This window comes from Camelus dromedarius, chromosome 10 (genome assembly GCF_036321535.1).
Source record: "Camelus dromedarius isolate mCamDro1 chromosome 10, mCamDro1.pat, whole genome shotgun sequence".
NCBI classification, from domain to species: Eukaryota; Metazoa; Chordata; class Mammalia; order Artiodactyla; family Camelidae; genus Camelus; species Camelus dromedarius.
The window spans coordinates 16,867,028-16,876,838 of NC_087445.1; the positions used below are offsets into that span (position 1 = coordinate 16,867,028).

General features: G+C 35.5%; 1 non-coding gene across 1 annotated transcript; it reads left to right on the plus strand.

Annotated features, from left to right (window-relative positions):
- Positions 1 to 474: 474 nt before the first annotated feature.
- Positions 475 to 577, plus strand: LOC116152818 (U6 spliceosomal RNA). Its single transcript, XR_004136524.1, has one exon. It is a non-coding gene; the product is annotated as a U6 spliceosomal RNA (small nuclear RNA).
- Positions 578 to 9,811: the final 9,234 nt, after the last annotated feature.

The window sequence follows — 9,811 nt, forward strand, 5'->3', positions numbered from 1 at the left end:
CCTTGTTTTACAGATGAAACAATTAACCCTATCAATAACACATCCAAATTTGATGTGAGAACTAAAGCTAAAACTCAAGTCTTCAGAATTCCAGTTAATAACTTTTTTCACTAACCCAGGGGTTTGTGAATGTGTTTCCTGGGCCTGGGGTTCCTTGGAGATCCTGCAGGAGTCACGGAAATGATGGAGATGAGAGAGCAGACAGAGGTCTGGTCCCATTTACCCCCTAACAAAAAAGGCTTTATCTTTTTTATATGCTGGATGACATTGCAAGATTTGTTCTAGGGAAAAAGTTAAAAAACGGAAGAAAAAAAAAATGTGTGCTTGCCTAAAGTAAAAATGTTTTAAACTTTTGCAAATAGACCCTATACATAGCAAGAGACCAGCTACTCAAAAAGAAAGAGACAGAAAGACAGGAAGGAAGGAAGGCAGGAAGGAAGGGAAGGGAAGAAGGAAGGGAGAGAAGGAAAGAGTGTTTGCTTCGACAACACATACTAAAACTGAAATGATACAGAGAGGATTAGCGTGGTCTCTACACAAGGATGACACGTGAATTTATGAAGTGTTTCATTAAAAACAAAAGAAGAAGAAATTGTGACTTTTTAAAGATCACCACAGGCCAGTGGATAAAGTTATATATGTTAAAATGTAAACCTGGGGATTTGATCAGTTTAAATCTAAGACAATGAAAAGTTCTTAGGGCCAGAGAGTAACTGCTTTTAACATCTCAAAGTGTATTTTATAATTCTTAAGGAGGACTGTGTCCTTCCATGGTGCAAGGTGGATTGAGAATACCCCTGAGGAGGCTAGTTTTGAGAACATAAGAGGACTTTTCATTAAACAGACAGGAAAAGGAAATTGGACAGAGTGAAAGGTCAGGAGAAAAAGCCAGAAAGGACTGTAGGAACAAGAACAGGAAAGTTGGATAGAAAATGTTAAGACAGGAACTCTGGTTCCTGGTAGAAACTAGATCTAGGCTTACTTTATAGGCTAAATTTTGAAAGTTATACAACCTAAGAAGAGAAAGTGGAGAACAGATGTTTCATCATCATAATCTCTGTCTGGAAAACCTCTATTCATTTTATCTTTGGAATGTGCTAGAGCAATGAAAAATTTAAGTCACAGCACTAAACTTGTCTATTCATCACCTACGATATCAGCTAAGACACAACACCTACCTAACTCCTGGAAGTTGCCACTTAACATTTTCTCCATAGTTTTATTTATTCACATATTTTTGCCTTAAGATTTCCAGGAATCATCCATTCTTTTATTTTGATATTGACAGATTTATGTTTCTCATTACAACATAAAATCTGGAAATGATAATTTATAATAATAGTTACCACACATTGATCACCTACCATGTGCCAAGAAACATGTTACCCTGTAAATATTATCCTTAATCACCACAAAACATTATGACACTAATGTTGCTATCTTATTTCTATTCATGGGGAAACTTGGGCTCAATATGGTTAGTTTGTCCAAGATCACACAACTTTAATCTATTTTTGTTAAGATTTGCAAAGCCTGTGTTCTTTCCTCTACTACATGACGCTGTTTTGTTCTCTCCAAAGATTCTTGAATCAAGTGGGAATGCCACCCTTGTTTCTGATATATGTAGGCCAGCAGTATTAAGCATGTCTGAAGCTACCTTTTTCCATTAATGGGACTCCATTTACCTTTGTCCCAGAGATCCTTGGGAAACTACTACTTTACCAAGAGTTCAAGATTAAAGTAAAATTTGAAAAAGTAATTATAAAGAGCATTTCATGACATAGAAGGACATTTATTTCTAAATGAGATTTTATAAAACTTCATCAAGTTTTATGAGCTTTAAGCATTGTATATTAATGAATCCAGAAGTCTATCTCCATCTAATATATGACTTAATCTTCTGCTTATCTACCTGATAGTAGACAATTAAACATACTTATTTTTGAAAAGCCTCTTTTTCTTTCCTCCTGCAGAATATCTAGTAAAAATTTGACGTTGTTATCACTCTGAGTTTAAAATGCTAAATGGTTTCTTATTAAAATTCTTATAAGTATAATATAGGGGTTCCTGTTTTCTCCCATTTACCAAGGATGCATATCTTCTCTAAGATATATCTACCACAGTACAAATCTAACCCATGTAACACTAAAGTAAGATTTTGCTGGATCATTTTGTATTACAAACTATGTATGCAGGGTTTTGTTAATGGTTGAAACTGACTTGCAATAAAATAAACATTCATTTTCCACAGGTGACTTCACTTTTAGTTCTACCTACTTCCATATTTAAATCCTGTTCCAACCATCTCTGCTTGCTGAAATAAAAATAGCTAAAAGTTTCCAATTAATATATCCTAGGCATTTTAATCATCTTAAGAAAAATATCTTGATTTAACCTCATGAAAAATCTACAAGAGACATACAAATATTACCCCCATTTACAGATAAGACAACTTAACTTAAGTAATGTACCCAAGGTTATTTAGTTAACAAGTGTAGAGCACTGATCCAAATCCAAGTACTCTGACTCTAGAGCCCTTTGATGATTTGGCTACTCTTTAGCATACAACTTTCACTCCCTTCAACCCCTTCTCTTAGTCCTCCTTAAATTATTGTTACACCTCATTGCCTGCACAAAATCAGAAACTAGAGGACAGAATCTCTGTCTCTTTTATTCCTTTTATCATCTTACTATTTCCCGAGATAAGGCCTTGGACAAAATAGGTGCCCCCAAATTTGAACTAAAGTAAACAGATTAATCATTTATTCATTCTATAAATATCTATTAAGCATGTCTCTGCACCAGTTACTGTGATATATGCTAGAGATTGAGTGGTCAACAATATAGATGAGGGTCTTCTTTGCCCTTCCAAAATGAATATTCTAACTTGGTGACATTACATTAAAAAAAAAAAATCTAAGTAGTCAGTCATTTCATTGGTACACTTTTAATTGTCAGTGAAAGAAATACAACCAAAATTAGTTTACGTTAAAAGATAATGACTTACATTCCTGAGAAATTTAAGAGGTGACTAACTTCAGACACAATTAGATCTAGAGTTTCAAAAATGCCATCAGGAAATTCTCTCTCTCTCAATTCTGCTTTTCATTGTTTTATCCTTAGACAGGGCTCTCTCATGTGACGGCAACAAGAGCTCCCAGAAGTTCCATCTTACATCGTAGTGACTAAGTGGTAGGGATGTACTTTTTCCTCAAAGTTCCAGCAAACACTTTTGGTGAAGCTCTCATCAGCCATGCTTGGGCCACATATCCATCTTTCAACCAATCAAAATGGCCAACTAACTGGCCTTGTCCTGGTAATATGCTCAGAGCTCATCCCTGTGGTAGGGGGTTATTCCTAGAACATTAGGGAAAGGGAGGCCTGCCAATAAATCACATGCTTATTACTGTTAAAGAAATAAAAGTGTTAGCTGCCCCATAAACTCACTGTGCAAGAAACTGTTCTTCATATCCTTCAAAGAAATGACCCCTCAAAAAATGATTACCACCACCACCACCAAGAAAGATTTTTTAAATCTTAGTTTGAATCATTTTATTGCACTGGTAACTCTACTAAACTTATTAGTTTAAAAAAAGGGATAGTCCCACCACAAAAGTAGCAGGCAAATAACCAGTTTCTAAACTAATGTATGCATTAAAATGGCTGCAATTGAGAGATATTTTTATTTTAAAAATCTAAATTTGAACAACACATTTAATTGCTTCTTTGAGATTTTTGGAATTATAATCTCTTCAGCCCATACCATGTTCACAGAAAACTTCTCCTGAGCTCAGTTTAAACAATCTTTATTTGCATACCATCAGCTGATCCCAAAAATCCTTGACAAAGACTGTTTCAAACTGGTACATAAAAAGTGAATTCAAACTGATTCACATATTAAAATTCTGAAAAACAAAATAGTACCAAAGACAACTATAATGTATAAGACACGCTGGTAAACTGAAATTAATGGGAAGGTCAGGGAATGGAAAGTAAACAGAAGTAACTGAAATACTCTTTAAGGCCTTTCACTTTGGAGGACTGAATATATAAGCACTGAAAAACAACCACCTAGTTGATTATGGGAACACAGGGAGCAATCAAAGTTTAAAAAAAAAAAAAAAGGCAAAAAATCAAGGTAGCTAAAGGGAATAACTTGGAAACAGATAAGAAATAAAAATAAAGAAACAGCTGACAAACTGAAAAAGGTGACTGGGGAATCCTGAGGGAGCAATGGAGGAAAGTGGCTTTTAATAAGATGTAGGGACAGACTTTGGTCTACAATCAAAAAATTCAAGAGACATTAACATTGACCTATTAGTTAAAGTCAGAACTAAATGCAGCTCATATCATTTCAGAGCCCAGTAGATAGCATCCACCCATAAGAAAAAAAATCCATTGAGTGAAAAATGTAAAGGTACCAAATTACATATGCATACTGCAATAACTAGGCTAAGTACAGAGCAATAAACAGGGGAGTTTAAGACACTTAAGCAAACATTCAATGAAACAAAAAAATAAAACTGACGGGAGCCTCTTCCTTCTAAGGGATTTGGAAATATCGTATCAGTCAAAAGTCCTCCTTAAGACAGTGAGCTCATGTGTAAGAAAGAAATTTTCACTACAATGCTAGTAAAGGAATGGAGACCCAGATTAGGTTTCCACTAAGCAGAACAACCAATTTTTTTTTTCAATTGTGACAGAAAGAATTCTATGTGTTCATCAAAGAACATCTCCTTTTCTCTGGAGCACATAGCCAGACAACATTCTGTGGTTAGATGGGGACATATGAATGAGTTCTGAACAGCAGAATGTGGGAGAAAGTGACAAATAATACTTCCAGGCCTGGCCCTAAAATCTCTTGGGCTACCCTTCAAGTTGTCTTCCTCCTTTGTCCAAGGAGACAGTAGAGTCCCTACATAAAGGAGCCAGGAGCTCTGAATGACTACTACATGGAGAAGAGCCTCTCTGTGGACCCACAGCAAACTATGCCATAAATATTAAATGTTTATTTTATTAAACAATTGATATCAGCCAACCCTGGTTAATATACAACAGAGGCCCAGAACTTACTGAAGAAAATTGAATTGTTTACATGATAAAACCAGATGATTTTTTTTTTTAAAGAGAGCTAAGGAGAGACAAGAAGAAAGAGTCCTGCAATACAACTAAACTCCAGGGACAGATGAAGGGGAACAATTAGTGAGTTCATATTATTTGAATGGCAAATGGGTACTTAAGAGGGAGGATGTCTAATATAAACTTGAATTATAGGCTGTGCTGTGCTGCACTGCACGTTAAGCCCCTTCTTGGTTGCCTAATCTTCAGTAAAATTTGCTAAATGCAAAGCCTTAAAAAACATAATCTTGATAGTGAAAAAATCTTATCAGGGTAGTGTCTGGCAGGGTAATACAAGGGAGAAAGGGAGCAGTGGGCACAGGAGGTGAAACAAAAAGCAAAGATTAAGAATTTAGTAACAGCAGTTTTCTTACTTACTTTGTGAGGACAGCATCACCCTAAAACCAAAACCAGATAAAGGCATTACCAGAAAAAATGATAGGCCAATAACTCTCATAAACATCGATGGAAAAATCAACAAAATCTTAGAAAATCAAATCTAACAATATATAAAAGAATTATACAGCATAACCAGGTATAATTTATCCCAGGTCATTATTGGGAAAACTAAATATTCACATGCAAAAGAATGAAATGTGACCTCTATCTTACATCGTTCACAAAAAATTAACTGGAAATGGATTAAAGAGTTAAATGTAAGACCTAAAACTGTAACATTCCTAGAAGAAATATAGAGAAAAAGCCCCATGACATTGGTCTGGGCAACAATTTGGGGGATGTGACACCAAAAGTAAAAGCAAAAAAAAACCAAATGGGACTACATCAAATTTAAAAACTTCTGCTCACCATAGGAGACATCAACAAAATGAAAAAGCAACCTATAGAATGGGAGAAAATATTTCCAAACCATATATCTAATAAGAGGTCAATATACAAAATATATAAGGAATTCATACAAATGAATAGCAAAAAATAAATAATACAATTAGAAAGTGGGAAGGGGATCCGAACAGACATTTTTCCAAAGAAGACATACAAATGGCCAACAGGTACATGAAAAGATGCTCAACATCACTAATCATCAGGGAAATGCATATCAAAACACCCTTGAGAAGTTTTGGCAATCACCAGAAAGACAAGAGATAAATGCTGGTGGGTGTGTGGAGAAAAGAGAACCCTAGTGCATTGTTGGTGGGAATATAACTGGTATGGAGGTTACTCAAAAACAGTAGGAGTTTCCTCAAAACATTAAAACTAAAACTACCATATGATCCAACAATCCCACTTTTGGGTATATATCCAAGGGGAACAAACCATATCTTAAAGAGATATATGCACTCCCATATTCAATGCAGCATTACTCACAATAGCCAAGGTATGGAAATAACCTGTTAGTCAGTGGATGAATGGATCAAGAAAATGTGGCATATATACAAAATAGAATATTATTTAGCCTTGAAAAAGAAGGAAATTCTTTTGTCATTTGTGATGTGGATGAACCTGGAGGGCATTATGCTAAGTGAAATAATCCAGGCAAGCAAAGAAAGACAAATCCTGCATGGTATCACTTCCAGGTGAAATCTGAAAAATAAGTGCACTCATAGAAACAGAGAATAGAAATGTAGTTGGCAGTTACTGGAGTTGGGGAAAATAGGGAGAGGTCTGTGAGAGTGTACAAACTTTCAGTTATAAGATGATTATGGTCTCAGGATCTAATGTGTGACATGGGTGACCACAGTTGATAACACTGAACTGTATCATTGAAATTTACTAAATGAGTATAACTTAAATGTTCTCCCCAAAAAGAAGAGGGATAAAAGGTGTTGCATTTTGCATTCACTATAAGAAATTTTGAGAAAATACAAAATTAGAGAGCTAAAAATATTGACAGTCCATAATCCCAACACTCAGAATTCTACACAATTATAATATAAAGTTAATAATTGATATTACCTTCTATATCCCTATTTTTTTTTTACTACTTAACCTTTTATCATCAGGTTTACCCTATGTCCTGAAAACCTCTTTGTAAATGTTATTTTAGGATGAATATGCCATACCTCTAAATACTGTAAGTTACATAATTATTCCCCCAAATGGGAACTTTTTAGTTGCTCTAATTTGCTTCAGCAGTATTGCAATAACAAAAATTACATATATACATTTTTCTATAGTTTGCATTATTTCCTTAAGACAAATTCCTGGAAGATGAATTTTTAAGTCATGATGAATCATATAAAATGAAGGCTGAAAACATATGTTGAATTAGAGAACTCTAGTTACTTTCTGGAGATATCTTCTTCCAGCTGTAATTATAATATTCTCAAAGAAGCTACATAAATACTACTAAAATTAACAATGGAGTGAAGGTATTGACATACTGTAAATTAATAGTATATTCATGTAGATTGGAGTTATTTCTTAAATTTGATGGGAAGAGTCATAAAGATTGGTTCTTTATCCAGTGGACTAGATTTTGGAGCACCTGTATTATTTGGAATGACCAATTTTAAGTACCTGGCATGACACACACCTACATGCATACAAATTTGGCATCTTATTCCAAATGCCAAAGATAGCATGACCACTAGGCTTTCCTACATAAGAAAAAGACAATATTTATCAATCCAGAGAAATACTGAAAACTTGTCTCAGCAAAAGATGAAGAACAAAAAATACAAGTTCTTCCTAAATTCCTTGGTCAGAACTTGCCTCCTTTTGATAACAACTAGTTTTATATAGGGAAGTTGCCCAGCCCCAACTTTTCCTTCTGCTTGAATTCCAGCTGCATTCCAGTTTGCTAACAACTGAAAGATCAACTGCATCAGAGGCTTGACTAAATGTCACTTCAAGTGGCACATTTACAAGATGGCAAAATCTATATCATAGGCCAAAACAAAGAAACTGCTGAAGTTGTTGGAATAAAGGGTGATAGATCTATGCGTGATCTTTCCAATAAAACACCAACTCTTGAGTTCACTTTGAGGCTATATTCTGGGAACACGGAAATGGGATTTAACTAACTATATTTTAAAATACAAGGCATACTTAGGCTTTTTTCCCCCAGGCAGATCATTCTGGGTGTGTGTGTGTGTGTGTGTGTGTGTGTGTGTGTGTGTGCGCACATTTACAAAAACAACTACCATGTTAATAAAATACTGACTTTGTGCATTGTTTACCTTGAGTTTTTTGGGGGAAGGGGAATGTCAACTTTTTAAAAACACACCATTAACAAAGTCTTAAAAGTACAAAAAGCATAATAATAATCATCCATAATCACACCTGAAGATGCATATATTGAGCATTTTAATGTGATCTCCCTCTCCATTTCCTCTATAAACATACATTCCTTTAGTAAACACACACACACCATATATACTGTATGTATTGTATCTACAGAATATATTAAACAATGTAGTACAGCAGAATTTTCTAACCTGTATTTCTCACCAAACATATCATAAGTTGGGAAAAGAGTTTTAAACAGCTTTGAAGAAAATAAAAGGATATTTTAGTATATGAGATAAGCAGTTCCAAGACCTTAAGTAAGAATGGGAGTTTGGGGGAAGGGGATTGAATTTGAATTTCTTCACAGCAATGTGTGTGCATATATTGGAAAAATCTATATTTTCTGTCCTCGTGTTTCCTTTCCATGCAGAAAGACTTCCCCCCAAAATACCACTTCCATTTCCTTCTCATGTGAAGTCGAGTGATTTATCTGATTAAAGGGTTTGAAAACAGAACTGTCCACATGCAGCTCTGCTCTTTCAGGGCTCTCTCTGCCTCCATTCAGGAACCATTCATCTCTTAGCTCTCTGCCTTGCAAAGTTACCTGTCCCATTGGTAAGGCTTGTGTCTACCTACATCTGTCTCTGCCTGCCTGAGTGAATAAACTTAATTCTAGAGTAAAGCACTGGGAAGCACATCAAAACCGCAATCTCCAATACAGCCTTAATCTGTAATTAAGTTGCTGCTTTGATCTTGAGAGAGATGTTTGACTCTTCTCATCTGACTTGAACTTGCAAGGTGAGGAAAGAGGCAGTATGTGTAAAACCTCAACTTTGTGTCCAGTTCGCAAAGCATTTTCATGTCCTTTACCTTTTTTGATTTTCACAGTAACCCTGAGATGTAGGGGGAAGACATTAACATCTGTTGAGCGAATGCCTACTGTTTGTCAGGAATGTGCCATAAGATTTCCGTTTTTTATTTTAATTAACCTTCACAACTTTGTAAAACAAAATTTATCCTTATATTAAAGATCAGAAAACGGAGTTTCAGAGAGGTGAAATGATTTGCGTCAGAAAGACAACTGGTAAAAGGCAAGACCAGAAGTTCAAACAGACTGCAAACACCAGGATTATGTCCCTCATTCACTTTTGTATTCCCAGGCCCTGGTCTCATATGCCACACAGAGAAGGCATTCAATCAATATGGTTCAATATGTGACTCCAGTAAATGCTCTTTCCACTGCATCACGGAGGGAGAAGAGAGAGATGTTAAACTACCAAATCAAGGAATTTACAAGCTACAATCCTTTTTCTACGGGAGTTGGAAGGGATGGGGGAAACTAAGGTTCTTTGTTGCAGGGGAGATGTTTATGGAAATCCTATGTGGTTGTGTGTGATGCAGCAGAAAACAGAATGGACTATGAAATTTGAGATCTAGTGTTTCATAGGGGCCTTGTCACTGCTAAAGCAGTGAGATCTTTGACACAGTCATTTGCTCACTCTCA